The sequence below is a fragment of the Triturus cristatus genome, chromosome 7 (genome assembly GCF_964204655.1).
Source record: "Triturus cristatus chromosome 7, aTriCri1.1, whole genome shotgun sequence".
In the NCBI taxonomy this organism is placed as follows: Eukaryota; Metazoa; Chordata; class Amphibia; order Caudata; family Salamandridae; genus Triturus; species Triturus cristatus.
Genome location: NC_140590.1, coordinates 1,210,176,644 through 1,210,196,219, shown reverse-complemented (window position 1 = coordinate 1,210,196,219; position 19,576 = coordinate 1,210,176,644). Strand labels below are relative to the sequence as shown.

Here is a 19,576-nt window from a genome sequence, read left to right as displayed (position 1 = left end):
TCAGAAGGATTGATCACATCACACCATCCCTCCACTCCCTCAACTGGCTACCCATTGAAGGCAGCTGTAGCTACAAATTGGCCTGCATCACACACAAAACCCTACACTCACATTCCCCCAACTACCTTAACAGCAAACTGGTCAAAGCTGGAAGATCCAGATCCCTGAGAAGTTCCAACTCACTTCTTCTCATCCCGCCGAAATTCAAAAAGACAACCACTCAGTCCCGATCCTTTTCTGGTAAAGTACCCAGGATATGGAACTCACTTCCGATTGACCTCAGATGCAACCCCTCCTTCCTGTGCCTCAAAAGGGACCTGAAACTTATTCTCCTCAAGAAATACCTTACCGCCCCAGTCAACGAACCAGGACTCCAATAATCTAGTTGACTCCCTGCTTATTTGTCCATCATGGATAAGTGGAGACCGGACTGTTTTCAACCTCGTGAGCTCCCCCTATATCCTTCACTGCATGCCTAATTATAACGTGTTGCTTATATCCTCATGCACCGTTATGTCCTGCTATGCAATGTACGACTACTTATAATGTTTGGCTTTTATCTGTATGCATCCCTCTGTCATGCTATGTTATGCACCTATGTATGTAAAGTGCTCTGATACCCCCGGGTCTAGCTAGCACTATATAAAACTTATAAATAATAATAAATAATAATAATACTCCTAACTCCAGGGCTGAAAACCAGTCCAGTTGAAGACCACTGTGGGTGGGGGAAAAGTGAGGGAGTTGGACATATGTAGGGCTGTCTGTTATCTGGAGAGCACTCTCCTTAAAGCCGCTCAAGGACAGGAATGTGTGTGGCTACAATGGCTCAAGCAAGCAAAGCTGGGGATTGGCCAAAATGCCACTAGGGGCATTTAAACCACATGCCAATGCCCTGCAAGCTCATAGCTGCAATATGCCTGGTGGTTGTCCAGACACAATGCCCACTGATTACTCCGGTAATGCATTGTGCTTTTCATTTTCTCTGGTAACAGCAGTACTGCATTACAACCAGTTTACCCCCAGAGATGTCAGAGGGCATGGATTCAGGAATCACCTCCAGAGGCTCAGAAACAGACAAATCTCTCCGATGCCCACTTCGGCTTGGCCATGCCCAAGGTTCCCCCACGGGCCAGTCACAGAGCTAATGACCTCAGATGACTGATGTTTATATACACACCATTACATCTGCACACTCCACCATGTATAACAGAACTACGTGGACACAGATGGAGTTAGTGTTACTTCTAGCCGGAGAGGAATGAATAGAGTTTTGGACAAGAGCTAAGTGTAGGAATAGGGTAAAGTTTGCAGTTAGGCTTAGTGTGAGTTGAGTTAGAATACGATTTAAGACCAGGTTCAAGGTGAAGCCTAGTGTTAGGCTAGGGGTGAGAGTAGGGGCTGGATTTAGGGTTAAGATTAGTGGTCTAAGGAAGTTTGATTTAAGTTTAGGGGCAGGGTGAGGATTAGGTTGGGCGGGAGTGTGTTAGGCTCAGGACCACGGTTAAGGTAATGTGTAGTGTTCAGGTCCATGTAAATGTACTCTTGAGATAGTGGGGTCCGTGTAGTGGCTAACTACATTATTTCCCTTCTTTGACTGATCCCAAACCTCATCTAACTAATATGATCTCCCAAATAACACTATATAAACTCTTACCTCCTCAATCCTATTCAAACTAAAAGACTCACATGTTCACCGCTCAAATTAACAATTTATATTTCCCTTTACTAATCCACCACTAATCCTTTGAGTTTCGGAGTACCGTGCAACTCCCTGAAAAGTGCTTCACTGCCTCATCAGGGGTATTAAGCTCTATATAAATACAATTACAATAGAATATAATTGTGGGGCCTTATCAGATTGATTTATTCCTTTTGAGTGGTATATGTACGGTGACCAGCTGAGCTGTACAGTGCGAGCTTTTAATGGACAGTTATAAAAAATAATCTAGATTTTAAAAACACTTCTTTTTATTTTATTCTAAAAAAATTGTGTGTTCTGCTGCACTCTGTCCTATACAGAGTGTAATGTAAGTTTAAAATATTTGACTTGGTTATTGCATAGTGCTTTCTGTCAAAGGTTGGAACCTCATAACACTAAAAACGCACAAGCAACTATTCCCCACTGCAACAACCTGAAGTCAGTTCTGTGGCTCTGTTACGCACACAGGCATGTGCAGTGGTCACATTTACCATTAGAGATTTCATAACATAAAATGGTGCATCTATCACTGAATTCAGTGGCGGTGCGTCCATTGGGGGCATTGGGGAAATGCCCCCCCGCCCCCGCCCACGCCCGCAGCTCCCTCGGCATCTCTGAAATTAGTTTACTTAAATTCAGAGACGCCGAGGGAGAACTGACAATGCATGTCAGTCAGCATGACGTCGGACCGTGGGCGGTCCGGCATCATGTTGACTGACATGCATTGTAATATATCAATGGGGGGAGGGAAAAAGAAGCAGAGGTCCATTCGGCTTCCAGGGGTTAGTACAAAGATATCAGGGTGGGGGAATGGACCACTTGTCCTGTGTACCAGGGTCTTTTAATTTACGTGGTTGGGCATCCTTAAAAAACCCTCATATACGTACACTGGCGTTAGGCGGTATATCTTGATTCTCCGCCGTAGTGTATCGTGATAGCATGATCATTGGGCTTTTTATTGTCCAAATGCTAACCTCCCCATGGAGGAAGACCAACTGGTTGTACAGTAGTGGTCAGAGATAATGGAACGAGGGCGTGCTCGTGCTCTGTGAACTGTGGTGTTAAAATTCCTAAAGTCAAGTCCCGTGTCCTTTATTCTTGGGGTTCTTGACAGAGGGAAATTAAAAATGGTGTTCGTGCATGTGAATAAACTTGATTATTAGTTTTATGCACTGGTATGAATCTGTTGTTATCTGGTCAACATGTTTCAGCCCCATGCAGGGTCTAGAGGCTTTCGTCAGGACCGGAAGGTGAAATGGAGGGCTTAATTGGGCTCTCCACTATTTTTCTGGAGGTGGAGAAAAGTACTCACCACCTTCGATTTAAGGAAGTCAGACCGGTTGTATCTGTTCCTGTAAAGACAATCAAGGATTAAATGACAGCCTAACGTGATACTATACAATGCTAAAACGATATTCTCGTGCTTTATGCCCTGTTGACATCAATATCTTAAATCAATGGACTGCGTTGCTGTCGCGCCTTCTTTCATTACAGGGTGCATGCTTATTAAAAGGAGGGACTCACTACAAAAGGTTTTTGTGAACGCTATCTCGGTTCTCTTACTGGTGTGATTCTTCATTGTATTGAATAAGGTCGCTTAAGTGATGCGATTAGTCTATCGTTGTTATTCTCATTACTGCTCGTTTCCCTAAGGGCGAGCGAGCCGTCGTTGTTAGCTAATCGGTTTAGTATGTTGCGTCTCAAAATGAGATTGTAGGGTAATGGTAACAAACTGAAGGTTCGGTGCATTGTAAGCGTAAGGCTATGTGAACTGACGGCGTTGCCGTCTGCTGATTCAGCGTTACGAAGCCAAAAGCGAGAAGCAAACTGTCTGGGTCAATTACCTTGTTTCGCAAGTTGGACATCTTCATTCAGGGTGTCAGTCAGTTAGTTGAGTGCCAATTGCTGCATGAAATGGGAAAATATAAGGTTACTTATCTTAAAAGTTACCGCGGTGTGGAGAGCTCGCCTCGCCGTCGCTTACCGGCTACTCTGGCAGAATAGCTTGTTCTGACTCTGACGTTCCCCTGGATTAACGTGCTCCCGGTTGGGCTCGTTTTTCATAGACCGGTTCTATGAAATTGAAGTAGGACTAGTCGGTCTTGGTTGGCCTCGGGAGAGCACTTATGGTTGGCATAATTGTCAGACCAGCCAGGGACAGGCAGGACTGCAGCACAAGTGTGCATGAGTGGGCAAGGTGAGCTAATGTTTAGCCCGTGCCCAGTCATGCGCACTTGTGTTTTCACGGACTTGTGCATGCCCATTAGGAGCCCCTCGGTCTCCTAATGGGCAGGCGGGGTGCGAAGAGTAAGCTGTGCTCTCAGCCAATCCTGGCGCTGCAGCAGCGCCAGGATTGGCTGAGGGGTTGCCACTCCAGTGCTGACGTGCTGTTCCAGTTTGAAGAGGGCAGAGGCGCCAACGCGGACCAGGAGCAGAGGCGGTCAGGTAAGTCTTCGTCTTAATTTTAATTGTATTCTCCCGTGCGACCCCCCCCCCCTCGCGACTGCCTCCTCGCTCTTTGAAGAATGTTTTTGCGTGCATTGGAAAATAAAATGCATACTGCGTGCGCGGCTCTGTATTCACAAACGTGGTCTTTTTAAACAATCCTGCTTTTGTTTTTTAATGATATAAGCAATGGGCATTAGGCCTCACTAGGCGCTATAGATAGATAGTTCATGATGTTCAACCGATTGTGATATGTGCTCTGTCGTAAGTCACTGCTTGAGTCCAGTTCTTCCGCTGCTGGCAGCTGCCTCCCCCTCCTTTGTTCCCCCTCTTCCCTCTCTGTCTCGCTCCTCCTCATGTAGTAAAAACCGGTCGGAGACTTCAAGAAACAGGTATTATCTTCTCTTTCCTCCTTTCGTTTATTTGCTTACTTGTGAAATGGATCAAAAAAAGAAAAACACTGGCTGGAAACGTAGTCTTTTGCTGACATTTTTCAATTTCTAAGTGCAGCCTCAGGGTAGAGAGAAATAAAACATTAAAAATATGAAAACTAACTAACTAACTAAAGCAAGGTGGCCATATTGATTTATTCCCACCTAAACACATTAGCGCCACATTACAGTGTTTGCCAGTGAAGCCCTACTTTTGTTGCCTCCTCGCTCTTTGAACAACCATGTTTTCCCTGGGTGGGAAAGCACACTATTCCTAGAGGTACTGAAATACATGCTTGTTGGGTGCGTGCACTGGAAAACAAAATGCATACTGCGGCTCTGTATTCACAAACGTGGTCTTTTTAAACCATTCTGCTTTCGTTTTGTAATGATAAAAGCAATGGGGATTTAGTCAGCTCCGTTACTCTCACACGTTCCTTTCTGCACCCTCGTTCCCTTATGTCACTGTTTCCTTCTCTTTCTATTCCCTGGTTAACTGACTTTTCTCTCTTGCTGTGGGGGTGAAGGCCGATGATGAGAAATACGCCCCGGACCGGACGCCGGACATTAAAAGAGTGGCAGCGCTAAGTGCCCACCACCTGCAATCACCGGTACATATTAGGCACTATAGTAGAGTCTAGAGATAGTTCATCCGATTCTTGTGTGAGATGTGCTCTGTCGTAACTACTTGTCATTTGCTATGACGGGGAAATGGAGGTGCGGAGACAGAGAAAGAGACGAGGGAGGAAGGGATACTGAGATGTAGGGAGGTATAGAAAGCAAGATGGATGTGACAGCAACAAGATAGGAAGAGATAACAAGATAGAAAGAGGAAGCAAGATAGGAGAGCATGGGGGGTTGCAAGACAATGGGGGCAGCAAGAGACAGTCACCGCGCAGTGTCAGCAGCACCCAGCCAGTGACAGAGGAGGGGAGATGCTGAGATAGCGAAAGAGATAAGGTAGGAAGGGATACTTAGATGATGGGAAAGTGAGAGTGTCACTGGAAGAGAGTGACACCGATAGAGCAGCTTGCAGCCACTTACAGGTGAAGGTGGTGAATTCTGGGAGAGAGATGGGTAAAGAGAAAAGTGACAGTTCACAGAGGCACTTTCACAATTGCTTTATTAACCTTCCTGCTTTCTCAAATTTGCTTGAGAATGCACCATTTTTCTTCTCTTTTTTCAAAATTTTCACAGAAAGAGAATCGCAACGAACCCCCCCTTATGGGGGTTCGGGCTCGCTACGCTCGCTCGCAACGGTGCAGTATACCAATCATTTTACGCCCCACCACTTTCAAATGTCACCAGCCGCCCCTGTCACTGATTAGTTTAATTTGCATGTTTTTTTCTTTTAAGGTGTGCGTTATTGTACATGCAGTTACCTGAAGGTGAAAGACTATCAAAATAGTTACAAAACATACTGTTCCTTTTAGCCATGCCTTTGATCCCACCCTCGCGCTGTCCCCATTGCATTCAGAATCACAGTCCCATACCTTTTAAGGTAGAGCCTGCTAGTGCATGCGTCTCGCTTGCTAGACACTGTTGTATACAGTAAAGGGCTTGGAGCCCGCCCATGCTTACCATTTGTGCGCTTCTGCGTCACACGTCTTTAAAGGCTCCTCTAATTGGACATTGCGGAATAAACGCCATATTGGTCATTTCTGTGGAGGAGGGACCAAGCACAGATTGAGTTTAGTTAATCTGGGCCCGTCCACTGCTCCCGTTGTGATTGGGGTACTATTTCTTTGTCCATCCTACTTCCCCTGCCTGCTGCTCTCTCTGTAACACTTGCACTTTTTAAAATCGTTTATATAGCTTTTGTTTACATTCTGGAAAAGGGTTTCACGGGTAAGGCAAAGTAACAGACGCAGTCAGATAAAAAACAAGCATTGGCATAGCCAATAGGTCTCGCCTTTGGGACCTTACAAGTGTTTAGCCATGCAACAGTTGCATAACTAAACACTTATAAGGTCCCAAAAGCGAGACCTATTGGCAATGCTAGCGGCCATGCGGCCGCAAAAGTGAAAGTGATCACAATCGCGATCAAACATCAAAGCGGCCGCAAGTGTAAGTAATCGCGGTAAAAGTGGCGTGCGCGCCCGCGCACATGCACTGTAGCTCTAGGCTGGCCTGGTAGCACTTTTTGGAGCCCTCTCAATAAGTCTCGCCAGACCAGCGCATGCACTGGGTCAGGCGAGACCTAAAAATGGCAAAGGCATACAGGCTTGCAATGCAAAATCAAAAATGCATCTTGTGCAGGGCTGCTGCCCAAGGTCCAACATGTAAAGTGCTCCTTACACCCATGTGATTATAGCGGTACAGTACACCAAAAAATCCAAACTGTAATTAGACAATCGTTAGATGATATTTTATCTCTTGTTCTGGGCTTGCCCGTAAACCCTTTACTTGCCTTCATAGAACCTTCATGCATTTTCTGTAACCGGTGACATTTCTGCTGATCATGAGCCTTTAATCAGGAAAGTTAGAGTTTTTTCCTACACTGGCTTTGAAATGAGACATTATTTTCCCCCTGGAAATGAAGTTCTAACAGCGACGCTGTTTCTGAATTCTGAGTAAAGGTCTCTACCTCAGTAGGGCAGATTGTGCTCTGAAGCATGGCTAGGCTGGGCATGGACAACTACCACAGTTCACAATGTTTTTTGTTGTTGTTGTTAACGCAAGTGCCTGACCGTAGGAACAAATAAATAAGCAAAAAGAACCCTGGAAAGAGGTAGTCAAACACAAAGTTTTACTATAAAACAGGTTTGCGTATATTCCATTTTTATGTAGCTATTTTAAAATTAAATTTCTCCCCATAGATTTTTGGCAGGAAACAAAATAAATAAATAAAAATAGATAAACCCTTTCATGTGGAGGCTTTTTTGTCCTTTGCAATTTGTTCTGCTTTACTTATTACAGCTAGCATTATCATGTCTTTAAGGACTGAGTCTTTAAAAAAAAAAAAAGTATAGTTTAAGACTCTTGAAGTGCGGCTCCATAGAGCTCATGGACCTTCTATTGAGATCACACCCGCTGGTCGCCTTCCTGAACAGAGAGGCATGCTATAGATCAACTATCACCCCAACATCACAACTACTCTTAGGATTGTATTTTTTTGTTTTGCATATGTTATTGATTCCAAGTGGTAAATGGGCATCAAGCGTAAAAGGGGCGATGATATGTTTATTTGCATAAAAATAAACTTTCAATAAGAGAAGATGCGTGGCTCACACTGTTGGTGCTGTTCTGCTGCTATTGAACTGCTTCCCACAGTTGCGGAGGGGCACGAGACTCTTTGTTACTCGTTTCAGGTGGATCTTTACTTTTGGGGGCGGGGTGTCGTCCCCATAGACAGGATGCTGACTCGAACCCCTGCCTCCTGAAGGAGGGATAGGCTGCCACATAAATTCTTGGCTATGACCTCAGAGAAACGTCTAAATATGATAGGGGGTTGAGCTTCTGATGTCCTTCTGGTCAGTAATTGACAAGGAGGAGTGTGTTAATGCAAGTTATGCATGACCTTGGATGGCACTGTGAGAGCTATACAGCTCAATTGTGGCACTAAATGTTGTGGTGTTTGTTAAGGGTTGGGGAAGATGCACATATTTAACAATATCCTGTTCTTTCTTCTCTTGAACTGTCCGGTAGACCTGTTACTTGTATATGGATTGGAGTGGAAGTCTCTGTGAAAATAAGGACCAGAAAGGGTCTGACAAGTTGAAGCAGCATGATTGACTGCAGAATTATTCCTACTGTCTGACCGGCGATTCAGTGGTTTATTTTGGGAAAACGGCATTCATGTATAAATATAATACTATAAAAATAAAGGGGCATAGTCACAAAGGCAGTTTGAGGTATGTGAGTTAGTTCTCCTGTTTCACTCGTTCACTCTTTTATGACTCTATGACAATCTACTCCACTCTACAACACTCTAAGGAGCCACTCCACTCTAGGACACTCTACCCAACACAGTCTATGCCACTCCACTCTGCTCTACAGCACTCCACGACACTCTAAGAAGCCACGCCACTCTAGGACACTCTACTCATTTCTGACACTGTACTCCACTCTACGCCACTCAACTCTACTACACTCCACTCCCTCCATGACGCTCCACAGCACTGTACGCCACACCATGACACTCCACTCCTCTCCATAACACTCCACTTTAAATCACTCCACTTTAAATCACTCCACTTCACGCCACTCCCCACTAACTTTCAGACATGCTGAACAGCAGCCACTCTGGTGCACAACATTGCTAAAACAGATTGGCAAACCTAATAGTTCTTGCATAGGCGAGAACTTCTGACTTTGCCAATGCTTGTTTCCCCCACCCCATAAATGTCTTTGATGTTAAACAGAACGAGATCAAAAAAAAAGAGCCTCCCTATATTCTGATAAACAATTCAAAGTGCAGATGCTCTACAAATATCATATATGCTCATTCAAAGTGCTAGTGCTATACAGATGTCATATATGCAACGACAAAGGTGTAGTATGCTGTAGTCCCCTGCTAATCATCTCCCCATCCATTCCCTTACCAAAGACCAAATCTTTTCCCCTTGTTGACGTCCTTTAGGGTTTATATAGAGACATTTCCATATTATAGTAGACTGAAAGAAACCTAAATCTCCACATATCAAAACTAGGTCCATCTAGTTTTAGCCAATCTGACACAACACAATCTAGCTACTGCCATAGCCATGAAAATTAGACATTGTTGTTTCTTGAGATCATTTTCTTCTTCTACTACACCCAGCATCATCATCAATGGGGTAATCTTGACCAGGGTCTTAATGATGTTGCTCAACAATTCCCCTATACCCTGTATTAAGGGCGTTAGTTTGGAACATAGATAAACCATTTGTATAATATCCACCTGCTCAGCGCCACATCTTTTACACTTCCCAGCACAGCACCCTTCCCATTTGGACATTCTTGCAGGTGTGCAATATAAGTTTAAAAACCGTTTTAAATGTTGTCTCCCCAAAGTATTGCATATATTTCGTGCTATATATACCACTGCTGATTGAGAAAGTATGGCTGAGGAAGCTGGAATCTATGTTTCAGGTTTTTCTGGGAATATAAAAGTAATAGGAGGGCAGCTAAATATACGACTCAGCCCAGGACACAGGGAGGGATAGCCACACCTAACTTTACATTTTACAACTGGGCTTACCTATTACAAATTATATCATTTTTAATCACAAGTGGACCACAGGACTTAGATATAGCGGCGCCTCCTACAATTTATGAAATGTTGATGGGAAAAGAGGCTGAAAATTATGCGGAAAAAAACATCGAGCCAAGTTATCATAACAAGCATTAAAAATGCAATAGGTCTCACCTTTTATTAAGTTAAAGCCATTTGCTTTGCTATACAATACCATTAGCAAAGCAAATGGCTTTAACTTAATCACAGGCGAGACCTATTGCCTTTTCAATGCTTGTTACTTGTAGTCCCTATTTATTCAACCTCTCATTCTCCATGTCTTTCTTTCTTTTCCATCCTTTTTAGTCACCCTTTCTTTTCCTTTTTTTCTAATTTCTTCTTATCTGCTCTTTCCATCCTTCATTTTATTTTGTTGCCCTCTAGCTCTCACTCAGTTTTTTTAATTTCCATTTACGATCCAGTCACCTCCTATTTTGTTTTCTATCAATCGTGTTCTTTTTAAATAGTTTTACATAGCGCGAACTCGACCCGAATGTATCAGAGCGCTTTTACATGAGCGTAAAGTGCGGCTCAAGAAACAGCAGGTGCAGCTAAAAACGTTAACGTTTTAAAGACAACTTACAGAAATTATGTTTAAAATGTGGCCGTTAGAAAAGCAATAGCGGAAAACGAATTTCACTGTCAATGCAGTCGCTAAACTACTCAACTGGACATGTGGTTGTCCTAATCCGTCAGCTTTCTTCGTGCACAGGGACCCCTCCCCTCCCTTACCCACTTTAGTATAATATAAAGTGGGGATCGCCTACCTGCCCCAGTGGCCAGAAGCTTTGGGCTTCTCTGCGCTTAATACCAAGGACCAAGCCAAACGCGACTTCCAACCGTGCATACTTCCGTGGAAGCCAATGTTTAGCGAGCCTGCACTTCCCTTCCCAGAATGCAAGGCGCTTCGCCCTGAAAAAGCAGCACCGCGTAAATGTGTTTCACGTGACATGTGATAGGATCACTCGACAGCTCTGAGGTCAAAAGTATGGCTGGGGACAGACGATTTCCCTCTGCCCCTCACCAGCCACCCCGTCCAACCTCCATACTTCAGGCTCGCTGCCCGCGCAGATCCCCTTAATCCCCAGTGTGGCTGCGCCCAGGCGTGTACAATGGATGCCAGGGCTTTGCTGCTGGCGTGGCACTTCCCTGCTCGCCTGTGGCCTTCTGATACGCTGACCAACTGCTGACAGGGTGCTCTCAGCCCCTGGGGCCAGAGGGAGGGACGCAGCACAGGTGGGGTAGAGGGAGCTAGATTTTGCGGGGGTCCCGGAAGGGTGGGCAGGGACAGACCCTGTCAGAGGAAGGCGAGTGAAGATGGCGGAGATTTAAAGGGTCAGATCCCCAGCGGATGGCCGACGCATGGGGGCCTGTAGCGCAGAGGTCATGGGGGATGGGGTAGCGACAAAGAACGGAAGAGTCTCTAAGGAGCTTTAGGGTCAGGAGGAACCTGCTGGGTGGGAGAAGGGAACAGAAAAGGATTAGCAGATGCCTCCATGGCACCGGGAATACGGAGTTTGTGTTTATACGAATGCATTCTGGTAGCTGTGGTTATGATCTGTTTCAGTGAACCAAATGGAAGTAATACACCCGGAAAAAAAGCGCTCGCCATGACGTTTTTCGTTCGTACACTTTTCTCCTTTAAAGCCGTCCCACTTGGACTGGCTCACCTGACTTCCTTTTGTGCTAAAAGGTTTGTTATCTTTATGAGGCCATGTGTTTGGCCCCATAAAGATAACAAACCTTTTACGCCAGCAGTAAGTCGGGGCAGCCAGTCCAACTGAGACTGCTCTAAAAGAGAAAAGTGTACGTCACTGGAAGCTCTTTTCCAATGGCTGGCCACCGTTTACCATAAACGGTGATGCCAGCCAATGGAAAAGAGAGGCGGGGCTTAAACCCCTCTAGTGAAAGCTACCCTAACTCATTAAATCTCGCTAGCGAGACTGCGCATGTCTGCGCAGTCTATGCCAGGCGAGACCTAAAAAAAAAAGACCCCTCGAACAGAGGCTGTGAAACAAACATATAGAATAGGTTTTATATACATGCTGTTTAAACCAAACGCAAAAGAATGACTTGGCGATACAGAATGAGAAATGGTTCAAAGATTGGGATGTAAAGGTGAATATCTCCTAGAATCCCTAGCCCTAACTAATGAGACAATTTTCACGCCAAAACTGAAAGCCAATGCTTGTTTTTAATGCACTTCGACCGCTGGCCACTCTACCACTGCTTGCCGCACTTGAAATCACCTCACCTGATACAGTCGGAACAGTCCCACAGGCTTAATGCTCAGGGACATCTTAAGGATTTGGGGGGCCCTGGGCCAAACATATTTTGGGGGCCCCTGTTCAGGACACCTTTGAATTTATGATCTAATTTGAGCCCCTATTTCCCACGCAGTTTCCGCTTCCTCAGCTGCACTAGCGATCCAGTTTGCATCATAGACATTAGCCTATATGTTCCCGATGTAAATGGACATGTGCAGCTTACAGGTGTAGGATTCAGGGTTTCCTGCCCTGCTACTACGTTTTTAATACTTTTTAAATTGTATATGTGTGGCTGAATTACTCTGTGCTTTTTAACAATTTCTCCTACCTATGCACCCTTGCACTTTACTTGATTCTGCTTGCCAACACCTCCTTAGCTGCTCCGATTCGCATTTCGGTTTTCCTCCAGTCCTGGTCCGCTGCTGCTGATATGCCGATTGTGTGGAACGCTGGGGCTACTATCGGGCTACTCACTTCCGCCCACGCAGTTTCCACTTCCTCAGCTGTGCTAGTGATCCAGTTTGTATCATAGGCATTATCCTATATATTCCCAATGCAAACGGATGCACGCAGCTGATAGCTGTAGGATTTAGTGTTTCCTGCCCTGCTACTAGGTTTTTATTACTTTTTAAATTGTATATGTCTGGCTGAATTACTCTGTGCTTTTTAATAATTTCTCCCACCTATGCGCACTTGCACTTTACTTGATTCTGTTTGCCTACACCTCCTTAGCTGCTTCGATTAGCATCTCGCTTTACCTCCAGTCCTGGTCCGCCGCGGCTGATATGCCGATTGTGCGGAGGGATGGGGCTACTATCGGGCTCCTCACTTATGCCTATGCAGTTTCCGCTTCCTCAGCTGCGTTGGCGATCCAGTTTGCATCATAGGCATTATTCCCGATGCAAACGGACATGCTAAGTGGACGTGCACAGCGGGCACGCCGCTGGCGCCGAAGGTAAGCCTGTCTGCGCCCGGAGGCGTTCGGCGCCGGCCATGCTGCCCAGTTCCCCTCCGGTGAGTTTCTTCCACTATATTGCAATAGGGAAAAACTGCTTAGCCTTAGGCGGCTACCATTATGTCACTGTACAGCCGCAGATCCGAGGTTGGAGGAAGCCTTTCGATGCAATAAGTGCAACTGGACTCTCCTCCAGCCCAGGAAACTCGCACCCAATATCCTCCCACGCAACAATAAGTGTAAAAACAATAAGAAAACAGAGGACTTAAAGGCCACCCTTTTAAATTGTCGCTCTATACAAAAGCATGAACCATACATTTATGGCCTACTTTTAGACTAACAGTCTGATCTTTTATTTCTCACTGAGACCTGGCTGTCTGAAGCCTCCAACCCTACTATCAGCTCGGCCATCCCTACGGGTTATAACATTCTTAGGAGGGACCGATCGAATGGGAAGGAGGGAGGTGTTGCCATAATTTACAATAAAAAACTAGACTGCTTAGGCTTCTGCTGTACCTTATCCCCCCATCATAGCATAGCTGGATTTCTGATTTACAGACCTCCCAGTGCTATTGGAAATGTTATTACTACGCTTAATATAGCCACCACCTCCCTGGCCTTAAAATACAACAACTGCCTCATTCTGGGATATTTCAATATACATATGGACAATGGAAAAGACCCTCAAACAATTTCCTTGTTGGAGGCGCTGCAGGCCTGCAACATGTTTACATCTGTTTCTTTGGCCACCCATGAGAAGGGCCATACCCTAGACCAAATCGTTCACAACTTTGACATATCAGTAAACCTACCTCTTCCCATTACCTGGTCTGACCACCTCCTACTAAAATTCGTCATTCCCAACTCTGCCACAGCCCCTTGAGCTAATACAGGGCAGAGGGTCTCTAATTACAGGACGTTCCATAAAATATCCATCCCGATGTTAGCAGACGCCCTCGGTCGTTCCTCACCAGAGCTGTCTGGCTGCCCCGACTCGGACGCCCTCTCAATAGATTCATCGCTCCGAACCAACATTGATGCAGTGGTACTGGTTGTTTGCTGCTCCTCAAAGAGGTCAGCCCCACCAGCTCCATGGTTTAACGATTCCCTTAGATCTCGCAACAGAAATTGTGGAACAATTGAACGGAAATGGCGTAAATCCAATCTACCTGAGGACAGGAAGGTGTATAAAGACACCTTAAAAGCTCATTACATTCTCGTGAAGGCAGCCAAGAAAAACCTCTTTCAAACCAAGATAGAAAATGCCCAAAATAAGAGTAAGGAAATCTTTAGCATAGTTAAATCCTTTACTGCCATGAGAGCCGGCACAAAGTAAGGGCCATGCACTGAAGAATGGTCTAAGTAAATAGTTGAATTCTTCCACAAAAAGATCTCCATGATCCAATAAGCCTTCACTAACATCTCAGAGGAAGAACTGACCTTCTACCTTAGTTCTAATAGCAAATTTCACCTCTTGGATCCTACATCTTTACTAGCTTTCCCTGAGTTTCAGCTTGAAGAGTCACTGACCCCTCTCCAAAGCATTAAGTCTGGCTCTGCTACTGACCCATGTCCAGGGAATATCTTGAACCTATTAGCTCCCACCATAAACCCCCACAGTAAACCAGCTCTTTAATGCTTCTCTCTCCTCAGGCAACATGAAGAAATTATGGACGAATGCTAAGATTCTTCAACTGATAAAAAAGGCTAACGCCAAACCGACGGACCCTGTCAACTACAGGCCAATCTCCCTTCTTCCGACCCTCTCCAGAGTACTAGAGAAGCATGTAAACAAGGCCCTCCAAAAACACATTGAAGATGGGAAGCTCCTTCATGAGTCCCAATCCGGTTTTAGGGCTAACTACAGTATGGAGTCCTCTCTGCTGGAAGTGACTGAATTTCTCACGGGTAAGCTGGACCAGGGAGGCAAGACTGTTCTGATACTGCTCGATACGTCGGCGGCCTTCGATATGGTCCCACATGAGAGGCTCCCGGAGAGACTTGCTAACATCGGTCTGGGGGGGGACCACCTTTACAATGGATGTCATCCTTCTTGGCAAATAGATCTCAGGACATCTGGCTCCCCCCTTTCTCATCCCCAGTTCCGGCCATGAATGTAGGTGTCCCTCAGGGCTCCATTCTCAGTCCTACCCTTTTTAATATATATCTATCCCCCTTGCATTTCTGGTAGAGGAAGAGGGCGCCAAAATTGTTTCCTATGCTGATGACACTCAGCTGATTTTTACGTGTGAAAAATGAACTGACTTTGACGGGGCAATGATTAGGTCTTGCCTCACAAAGGTTTTTTAACTGACTTAAGATCAATCAGCTGAAGTGCAATCCTGACAAAACTGAAGTTGTTTTCTTTGGTAATCCATAAACGTCTGACTGGAGCTCTTGGTGGCCAAAAGATCTGCCGCCCCCGCCCGCTGAAAAGGAGAAAGTTAAAAACGTAGGAATTGTCATAGACAAGACACTCTCCATGTGCTTTCAAATTCAAAATCTAAATGGCACTTGCTTTGGCATACTCTGGATGCTAAAAAAAACTCCTGCCACTGTTACCGCTTGAGAGCAGAAAGTTCATGGTGCAGACTCTGGTGACATCAAAGCTTGACTATGTCAACAGCTTGTACCTCTGTCTTCCCAAATCCCTTATCCAGCGCCTACAAGTGGTACAATACGCGGCGGCCAGAGCCATCCTGAGACCTAAACCCAGATCTAGTATGACCCCTATTCTTAAGTCTCTCCGCATAAAAGAACGGATCGGCTTCAAAGCGATGACCATCTTATTTACAGCTTTCCATGGCTTAGGAGCCGGCTACATAAATAAGCACGCTAATCGCTACACAACAGCTAGACCCCTAAATTCTTCCAATGCCAACCTGGCCATCATGCCTAAAATATGCAGTGCCCGCATTGGAGGCAGATCCCATGGCTTTCTAGGCCCAAAATTGCGGAATAGCCTCCCTGAGTCTCTGAGACTAACCACAGACCTACTCTCTTTCATGAAAGAACTTAAAAATCTGGCTTTTTGATAACTGATGGGTCTTTTACTCATGTTTTCCTCCCACTGTCATGCGCCAGGACTCTCTAGTCTGAGTAGCTGCGCGCTTTATTAAATACACAATTTCATTTCATTAGGTCCCTGACAGTGCACAGGAACACTCGTCCAAATTCTAAGCGCTTTATTTATGAGGCTTTGCTTCACTTTTATGCCGCTGGTGCGTCACTTTTTGTGACGCACCGGCAGCATAAAATATGTGCAATGTTACACCCTATTTACAAAGTGACGCATCTAGGCAGATGCTTCACTTTGTAAACCCCTGCACCGCATTATACCTGCGCCAGGCATAATGTATGCAGGGTGGGTGTTGCCCCGCAAAATGCCTCGTAGAAGTGGCGCATTGAAATCTATGAGAACTCAGTGCGCCACTTCTAGGACGCCATTGCGTCAATATCTTACACCTGCCACACAGCAGGCATAAGACTGATGCAGGCCCTTTCACATGGGGCTTGCCCCATGTGAAAGGACACATTGCTGGAGTTGCGTCTATTTTCAGACACACCCCAGCAATGCATCACTTTTGCGCATACAGATTTGTCAGAAATACTGTCATATCTGTAACTCCTTGCGACAGTAAATATGACACATCCATCATGTCGCAACGAGGGCACACTAAGAAGTGACGCATCCCTGTTTTCACACAGCGATGCATCACTTCTCATAAATAAGGCCCTGAATGTGTTTACATCTAATATTCAGGGATAGTTATGTGTGTTTTCAATATTGTAACACAGCAGCAGCTCACCAATATTACTGCAAATAATCTCTGTGATGCCCTCCCATTTTTTATATGTTAGACTTTGTTTTGATCTAAAATAAACGTTTTTTATGTATATTGCATGAAACATAAACACAAAATTTCTCTGCAAAATGGCTGTACTAGACTCTCACACATCAGGTACATAAGAAATAAATGAAAGGAAAACCGAATTTAAAACAAAATGTTTAGGAAATATTCAAGGTCATTAGGGCAAAACTCTGGAGAATGGAGCTGACTGTCAGGGGGCCCCCTGAAAGGCTGGGGCCCTGGGCCAGAGCCCACTTTGCCCATGCATTAAAACGTCTCTGTTAATGCTTCATACTCATTCTTGCACATTCACTACCGGACCCTACAACACTGGTCCTCGCAACATGTGGGGACCATTTCTGTACTACTTTTCGGCCCACAGAGAGCAGACTCATGCACGAGCATGTGTATATAAATTGTTGCGTTTCCACCACTCCTAGGTCCCCAAACACTTTCTCCAACATCAAAGGCTACACAAAGGGAGAAAGGGTTTGGAGATCCAGGCGCTGGGGAATTGTGGAAACGTAGCATTGTTGGACACCTCTTTACTCGAGTACACCGGTTTCTAAAGCAGAAGGCAGACTGTGCCGCGCTTATTCACGGTTACTGGTCCCCCCTCGTTGTTACCATGTAAACAAACGATATTCATTCACGAGTACTTCCGCACAGACCATGTTCAAGAGGACACAGGCTACAAGCGGCATTCCAGCCCTCGCCTTTGAACAAGCACCGCACTGAATGCCCTGCAGCGTTCATTCAGCCCATTTACACCCCTTGGCTGGGCAACAGTGCACTTTCTCTTTGGTCGAGTAATTTATTGGATGCTCAGTTTGCAGAGTGCAGTGACCGATCAAAGATGTGCGCTACCACTGCTGCAAAGTACTCGACAGGACCTCGCACTTGTGTGAGGAATACCCCTGCCCCCCCCCCCCCCACACACACACCCGCTAATGGGTAAAAGTGACGAGAGGTTCTCTCAAAAATATAGCCGGTTGTGTTAAATAAGTATGAAACACTGACCCGAGTGCATTTCGATAACACGCATGTTTTTCTAGAGTATTCACTAACCCCTCCTCACCTCGGTATTTAATTGGATCTCCTGGCTCGAGCTCGTGTTAAGCCGCCTGCCCTGTCCCCTGTCCCACCCCGACCCTCCCTGGTACCTGCCGCTTCTGCCCTCCCTTGGCTCCGCAGACTCTCTGATGCTCCCCGTGTGTCCGCTCCCTTTCATCAAAACCACACCCATTACACAACGAGGCGTCTGTGGCAGTGACACACAACGCCCCTCCCCCACCGTCGTGGTGCAGGCTGGCAGCTAGTTCGCGTTTCTTGCCCTGAACTGTGCCCTCAGGGCAGCAGTGGGCGTGGCGGACTCTCAGAGGCGGCCTTTGCTCACAGAGCGCCCTGGGCGGAAACAAATCTGGCATCCAGGCTGCTGATAGTACCTAAAGCGAGAAGCAACAGGGTGTCCGTATTTCACAGGCCAGTTGCTACTTCACTGCAGTGACTGTCTCTTAACGCAAACATTTCGCCTCCTCCCCAACGCACCTTAATTATCCACATTACCTCCTTCACTCCAAATAAGAGGTTGGAGTAATGGGGTGTGAAAAGATGCGATGGCAGCGGTGAGAGGGGAATTGTGGGTGTTAAACAGGTGGATCCCATATACCCATGCTGGTGCCCCCACCTCCGCTTGGCTCCTGCCCCACCACATGTGCCCCTTCCCCCCATCCCCCCTCGGATAGTGGTCAGTCAGTCACGCTTGTGCACCCACCTCCGCTTGGGTAATGCTCCACCCCATGTGCTCAAAGATGAACACGGGCACAGGTAGCTGTGTGCATCCTCAGAGAGACGGCCAGCTGCGGACTGTGTGCAGAGACGCTCATACACACACGCGCTTTCACACAAGCATCAGCAGACACACAGCCCCCCCCCCCTCCTTCCCGGCAGTGGTCATACACGCACGCTGGTGCCCCCACCTCCGCTTGGGTCCTGCCTCGCCCCGTGTAGTCACAGTGGACACGGGAGCAGGGAGCTCTGTGCACTCTCAGAGAGACGGCCTTCTCCGGACAGTGTGCATAAACACACGCACACGCTCTTCAGACGCACGGCTGTTCGCGTGCCGGCCACGGAAGGGAGACACACAACAATGAAAGCACACATACAATAGGCAACGACCACAAAAAAAAAACACGCACCCCCTCCTTGTATTCACTCCCTCGTGCTCGATGTGAGTGCAAGCCTGCCTGGTCACTGTCCACGGTGGTGAAAGGCGGAGCCAGGAGGAGTTGAAGGATCTTTATTAACTCTTGTCCACGAGCCCCCCCCCTGGTGCTCGGATGGGGGAGAACACACCACTGCTAACGGCGCAGTCCCCCACCGCGCAGAAAGGCACAGGAGACAAAATGTGCATGTTTGAACCTAAGGGACAATCAGGGGTGCGGGTTAGACACACTTGCCCGTGCGCACACTACACACCGACATTCACACAGACCATATACATCGCAGGGCACAAATTAATTTTCGGGAATCCACCGGTTGGTTAGGTTCACCCACCATAGTGTCAGAGGTAACTACTGTGCTCCCACTCAAAAACATTATGACATTCTGGACTATACCAGGCCACCTTATGCTATAAAGATGGATGGACTTACTTGTACTGAGTACCCTCAAACGCTGGTGCATAGTAACCACTGCACAGAATAATTCC

At 46.3% G+C, this 19,576-nt stretch overlaps 1 protein-coding gene across 4 annotated transcripts in view; it reads right to left on the bottom strand.

Annotated features, from left to right (window-relative positions):
• LOC146811612 (very long chain fatty acid elongase 4-like) overlaps window positions 1-19,576 on the bottom strand; it is a 148,850-nt gene that overhangs the window by 108,354 nt on the left and 20,920 nt on the right. Inside the window, exon 1 of one of the 4 annotated variants that reach the window (XM_085618585.1) lies at window positions 18,846-18,875. The exons of 1 other annotated variant lie outside the window; for it this stretch is intronic. The gene's annotated coding sequence lies outside the window, so the exon portion shown is untranslated. Of the gene's footprint in view, window positions 1-17,944; window positions 18,198-18,845; window positions 18,876-19,576 lie in introns of those variants that run through there. 2 more of the 4 variants (XM_085618582.1, XM_085618583.1) reach the window with 2 other exon arrangements.